This window comes from Dermacentor albipictus, unplaced genomic scaffold (genome assembly GCF_038994185.2).
Source record: "Dermacentor albipictus isolate Rhodes 1998 colony unplaced genomic scaffold, USDA_Dalb.pri_finalv2 scaffold_28, whole genome shotgun sequence".
NCBI lineage: Eukaryota > Metazoa > Arthropoda > Arachnida > Ixodida > Ixodidae > Dermacentor > Dermacentor albipictus.
The window spans coordinates 2,645,622-2,652,293 of NW_027225582.1; the positions used below are offsets into that span (position 1 = coordinate 2,645,622).

Here is a 6,672-nt window from a genome sequence, read left to right on the forward strand (position 1 = left end):
AAATGCCTCTGAATAAATGCTAAAATGTAGTCACGACAGAGGGCACCCTTGTTTCACTTAAGAGACGACATGGATGCTTTTGCTGACCTGTTTGTTAATTATAATTGAGGCAGAGCATCCAGCGTACGTCATTTTTACACCTTGCAGTATTATTTTCCCTACATTTACATATTCCATAATGGCAAACAATATTTAATGCGCAACAAGGTCAAAAGCTTTTTCCAGATCTATCTGGAGCATTGACAAGTGGTTGGAAAAAACATGACAACACTAAAATATTTCTGGGTATATGAATGTTTGTCGTTATGCTCCTACCTTTAATTCCGCACGTCTGGTGTGGTCCAACTATATCTTTAATAAAACCTTGTATTCTTCTTGCCAAGACCTTCATGAATATCTTGTAATCTACGTTAGAGAGGGTAATTGGCCGGTGAGAACCTACCAATAATTGCTTAAGTTGGTCGTCCGTTTTAGGAACTAGAACGATATGTGATTGACGGAAGGAAAGGGGAAGCTCTCCTACGTCATATGGCTCTTGTATTACCGCATGCAATGCCTTAGGTATAGGAGCTTTGAATTTATTATAAAACGCTGAAGCCAGTCCATCGGGACCGGGCAACATTCCGGAGTTCAAATCATCGATTGATTTTTCGATTTATTTTAATGTAATTCAGGCTTCTAGGACTGATCTTGCATTGTCATCTAGTTGCGGCATAGGTGGAAGAAAAGCGTTTCCAAATCCCTTGAGTACTTCTTTCCTTTCACCAAAACGTTTCCGAAAGTGCTCTAGGAAAGCATCTTCTATATCACTTTTCTCATCTGGGACTGCACCTCGGTACTTTATTTCTTTGATTTCTTTTTCGTCACGTATCTTTTTTCGTCACTAAGGGCGCGTTTGGTGGGCGTTTCACCCATCCACAAATGCTCTGGACGAGCCCGTATCACTGCTCCTCTATAATTTTCGACATCAATAAGCTCAAGTTCTCGCTTGACGTCTCGAACTTCTTTACTGCGCAGGCCGGGGGAAACACTTTCTTGGCTGATCAAGAAGTCTAACCGGGCTTGCAGTTCTTTTTCGTGTTTTATTTTGCTGCGCCTAAGTGCAGAAGCCCGTTCTATCGCCTTAATCTTTATTTTTTCCTTGAAACGCTCCCATCTGCCAATTATGTTTTGGTGATCTTCAAGTGAATCATGAAGGTTTTCCATTGCGTAATCTAGGAAAGGTTTGTCATCCAATAGATTGTCATTAGGTTTCCAGAGCTGCCAATTAAATGTACTTTTTTATTTTTTCTGCTCTAGGCAAAAAAGACACTAAGCTGTGGTCACTGAAAGAAACATGATTGTCTGTGTAATTACTGCACAAAGGCACAAGAGCTGTCGATATATAAGCTCTATCTAGTCTAGCGTGGCTATTTCCTTGAAAAGGAGTGAACTGGGGGAAGTGACATGAAAACAATGGCCCCATGTCATCTACTTTGTGTTCATCTACTATTGCGCTTAAAAATATTGCACTTTTATCTCGAATAGGTCGTTTGTTCACTCTATCTACTGGTTCACAAACACAGTTGAAATCACCAAGTAATATGACCAGCTTATCGCATAGCAGGTGCTTTTCCATTTCCTCAAAAAACACTCGCCGGTCATGTTCCTTGTTTGTTGCGTACACGTTAATCACCCTCCAATTTTTCATTGCGAAGGTGAAATCATAAACAATATAACGACCACATTGACTGACACTCAAAGATTCCTCAACAATACCAATAAAATTTCGAAGAAATCGAGCACAACCTGCTGACAAACGTACTGCATGATTTATGGCAACATTGTACCGATTTCTAAAAGGTGATACCATGCGATCACTTTGTTCCTGCGTTTCTGCCTCTGTCTCTTGAACTGCTATGATATCCAGTTCATTTTCTAACAGCAGGCGGCTAAGCTGGTACTGACGTCTCCTAGACGCCAGACCTCTGACATTTATCGTCGCTATGCGTAGTGCTGTGCCTGATTTCAACGCCGTTTCTTTTTATATATTCTGCAAAATGATTGCATTACATTACCCCTTTACAATCTGAAAAAATTTCTTAGCATAGTATAACACTTACAGCGAAGATGAACCTTGTAGAGACATCACGTATGCAGCACAATCTGCGCTATAGGCATCTTCTAACCGGAAGGCTTCACGACACTTGCGATTGAGTTCGCCCAGAGTCCCCAGGTCCTCCCGAAGACCGCAAAGATTGCGCTGAGTGGAGAGTCGGCGTCAAGACGGGGGTTTTTCCGCCGGCCGCCACTCAGCGGAAAAATTCGGCCTCTGCTTCAATAAAGACCATCTTATGCCGAGTCCCTTCGAGGGTGGCTTTGTCTCTTCAACTCCTTTGTATGCTTTCCCGACGCTCTCCTGCAATGGCCGATTGGTGCGCTGTCCACTGACGCGTTCGACGACGTCCATGAAGGTCTCTTGGGTTTCTTCCACTTTTGTATCCTCGCTGGTAGGTTGACAGGCGTCCCTAGATGTGGTGGCTTTTTCCACGGCCTGGTCTTTGGGATCCTGTTCGCGCTTTTTTGGTTGACGCCTTTCCTCCGAAAAGGGCTTTTTGGCTGCCAGCGTTACCATTTTGCGGACTGTGGTGTCCTTTGACGGCTTGAAAGCTTCTTCAGTGTCGTTTTCATCCATGAGCAGTTGGGATGAATCCTCGCCACTCGTAGGCCCAGCGACGCTGGCGTACGTCTTAGGGCATCTTAATGTCCGAATCTACGGCAGGTACTGCATTTTGGAACCCGGCATTTGCGGCGGATGTTCCCCGTTGCATGACAGCGCAGGCACATCGGCGCACGGCCTGATACGACCACCAAAGCTTGTTCACTTGCGATGTTCAGCTGGTGTGGTAGGTCTTCCAGCTTAACACCTGCCTTGAGAGGCATGGACACCAACCTGGTTGTGGACCCCTTGTCAGTGATTCCGTGTACTCGCCGCCTCTTTCTGCTAATTTCTGTCACCTTTTCCATAAGGAAGGAACTCCACCCGCACGTCATCGTCTGGAACGTTGTGCAACAGCCAGTGCACTTTCATCCTTACATCGTGGTTTCCAGGATCAATGACGACGCAGCGCCGGCCCTTGACCTTCAATTCACTCGCGGCGAATAAATTCTTCACGGCTTGGGCATTACTGAAAGTTACGGCCCACGCGTGGTTCATCCGATACGTCCCTAAGGCGATCACTTCAGGAAGCAGCGACAAACCAGACAACGTGTCGCGAAAATCTTCGACTCGGTGAGGCCGCGCTTGAACATCTCCGTGAAGAAAAACTGTATAAACAACAAAACGACCTGTTGGAAAATTCGGCAAAATCAACTCGTAGCCTTCTTCAGATGAAAAGTTCCTGTGGCCGCGGCTGGCAATAGCCGCTGTAGCCGCCCCTACGGAGCTCGTCATCGCACAACCGTTCGCTTCGGCGGCCGGAAGTGGAATCGACCACGAGAACGGAGCACGCGGCGGGGGATTTTGCTCCCCCTTTTGGTCTTCGTGTATGCGATTGCAATAGAAAAAACAAAAGTACACTGTTGCCACCTGGGATCGAACCGCGGACCTTGCGCGTGTGAAGCGCACGTGATAACCACAACACCATGGGAACCGAGCACGTTGCGGGTGATTTTGCTGCCTCTTTTGGTATGCGTGTATGGGATTGCAATAGAAAAAACAAAAGTACAATGTTCCCGCCCGGGATCGAACCGGGGAACTTGCGCGTGGGAAGCGCATGTGATAACCACTACACCACGGGAACCGTTTTTTTTTCCTTATTGCCGGTAATCAGCAGTACATAAGAATGCGAACATAATGAACATATATACACAAACAGACGAAATTTTTATCCGTTACAACAAATTAATAAGTAAAAGGCGCTTGTTTTGCTTAGGCTGGCGTCATTTAAAATTCTTTAAGATTAACCATGGATTCTATCCTGGCCATCGAAGTCGGAGGACACTCTTGTGTAGCAAGCACATCAAGAAAATGCGTTATCTGTTTTCGAAAGAAAGCACGGGCTGGTTTTGCATCGGGATAGCAATTGAAGCCTGCCATGCGGGCTCGCCATATACAGTAGAGGCCAGTTAATATTATCTGATCGAAAGGTGTTCCATTCTCGTCTTCTATCGGTAAATATCTTTTGCTTTGTGGGTCAAGAGGAAATTCTTTCTTTATTGTTGGCTGTAGAACATCCCAGAAGAAAACTCCCGCCCAGCAGTGTAAAAAGACATGGTCTATTTTCTCTGGTTGTTTGCATGTGAAGCAATTTGAACCCCATGGCCTTTAAAAGCCCCTTTCTTCTAAAAACGTTGCAACTGAGAGTGTACCTTTGTGTAGTTTGAAAAAGAAAGTTTTCATACCAGGTAGTACCTGCATTTTTTTAACGCATTTCAAAACGTTCTGGCCTGGGCCTCGACTGTATATAGTTCCGTACAGAGGTGGGGGAAAAAGGCTGTCCAACAAATTATTGCGCAGCCTTTTTCTTGTGACCTAAACAAGTATTCTTTGGAAAACCGTAAAGCAAGGAAGCGAACATTCAGCACAATTTCCTTGTAGAAACCGCACACTGCCCCTGGTGCACTTTGAGAGCATATAATAAACTCGGGTAACAAATGCGCTAGCCTAACCTTGCAGACTGCTTGAAGAAATTGATCATCATTGTTTCTGAAGAAAAAGAAGCGTCCAACTAACTGCCTCACAAAGAAATGGGCCAGCCCTCATCCTCCATCTTTCACCCTTCTGAACAAATTGTTGCGGCTGTATCTCTCCCATCCGGAACCCCAAACAAACACAGCAAAAACTCTGTGCAATTTCTGCACTTTGGCCCTGCAACAGAAAATGAATTGCGTAACATACCATATCTTGGCTACGAAAAACAGGTTGCATACAGTAGTCCTGGGAATTACCGAAAGGTGTTTGGCTTTCCACGCTTCGGCCTTTTCGGCTTTTCTTTTGCACTTTTGAGCTCGCATTGCTAGTATTCGTCACTGTGTTTATAAGCTACAAGTGGTACACCCAAGTATTCTGCTGGCGTTGTTGACCATTTGACATTGGCAAATATAGCTGGGGCCTTAGGCCACTCCCCATGCCATATACCTAGGCACTTGCTCCAGTTAACTATACTTGCCGTGATGTGACAAAAGTTTTTAACAACATTTATCGTTTGCAAAATGCTCTCCTTGTCTTTGCAACACACGGCTACGTCATCCACATAGGCTTGGACTTTAAATTCTGACGCTTGCATCGTAAACCCATGAATACATTTGTTTTCAATCAGTGCCAAGCATAAAGTCTCTAGATAAATACAGAGCAGAAGTGGGCTGGCTGCGCAGCCCTGACGCACGGAACGTTGAATGCTGATGGGGGGCCCCCAGTGACTTGTTAATTATGAGCTTATTACTGCCGTTCCGGTACGCCATGACCACCCCGCCAGTAATTATGGACCTGACATTTATATGCTTTAGAATGGCAATTAAAATAACATGAGCAACACAGTCAAAAGCTTTCTCCAAATCAAGTTGGAGAATAGCAACTCGCGACCTTAAGGCGTCACAACACTCTAGAATTGATCTCGTTATGTGTATGCTTGTGCTAATAGTACGTCCATTGATGCTGCATGTTTGGTGACTACCCACTATGGTTTCCATTACTGATTGTAACCTGCCAGCGATTATCTTCATGAATACTTTGTAATCACCGTTGGCAAGAGATATTGGTCTGTACGACGTTACATGTTTAAGTTTCGTAGGCTCATCGGTCTTAGGGATAAGCACGGTGTGTGCTTCCCCGAAAGAATATGGCAATGAGTTTACTTCATACGTCAGCGAGCAGAGGTGACAATTCTGATTTAAACTGTTTATATAAAGCGGCACAAATGCCATCCGGATCGGGTGATTTTCCTGTTTTTAAATTATCAATTGCCTTTTCAACTTTATGTGCTGTATCGGTGCCTCTAGTCCGTTCTTCGTCTCGTCGCTGAGTTGCGGCATGCGTCCCAAAAGCGTCACTCTAAAGGCATCTACGTCAACAGTACTCAGTGAAAAAAGTTGTTGAAAGTGCAGGAAAAACGTTTGCGCTATGTCCTCACAGTTGATTAGTTCACGATTATCTACGTCAATTACATCTATGCGATTACGCCGTGCATCCCTCTTCTCAAGACCGAGCGCATGTTTAGTTGGCGCCTCATCTGCTGTCAATGCCTCTGCCCTTGCGCGTACAGTGGCTCCCCGATATCGTTCTTCGTCGCATAGCTCCAATTTCGCTTTTATGCTGCGCAGATTGTCTTTGTATGCGCCCGGTTGCACTCTAAGGCAGTTAATATTTCCAACACCGTCCTTAGTTCTTTCTCTTTAGCTTTGTCTTCATACTTTATTTTACAGGAGCCATCGATTGCGGCTAGTTTAATTCGTTGTTTATTATTTTTCCACTTCTCGGTGACATGCGCAACGTTGTTATCTTCTAGTTCCTTGAAATAATCCTGCACATTGCTTAGAAAAACTTCATCCTTTAACAATTGGGAATCCATTTTCCAAATTTCCCACGTGAATGTGTTGCGTTTTCTTTTACGTCCAACAGATGTCTTGACCAAACAATGATCAGTAAATGAAAGAGGCACGACGCCGTAGCTGTGACATAGGGGTATTACGTCT

The 6,672-nt window shown here is 44.8% G+C and overlaps 1 non-coding gene across 1 annotated transcript; it reads right to left on the reverse strand.

Annotated features, from left to right (window-relative positions):
* Nucleotides 1–3,709: 3,709 nt before the first annotated feature.
* Nucleotides 3,710–3,782, reverse strand: TRNAG-CCC (transfer RNA glycine (anticodon CCC)). Its single transcript has one exon. It is a non-coding gene; the product is annotated as a tRNA-Gly (tRNA).
* Between the last annotated feature and the right edge of the window lie 2,890 nt (nucleotides 3,783–6,672).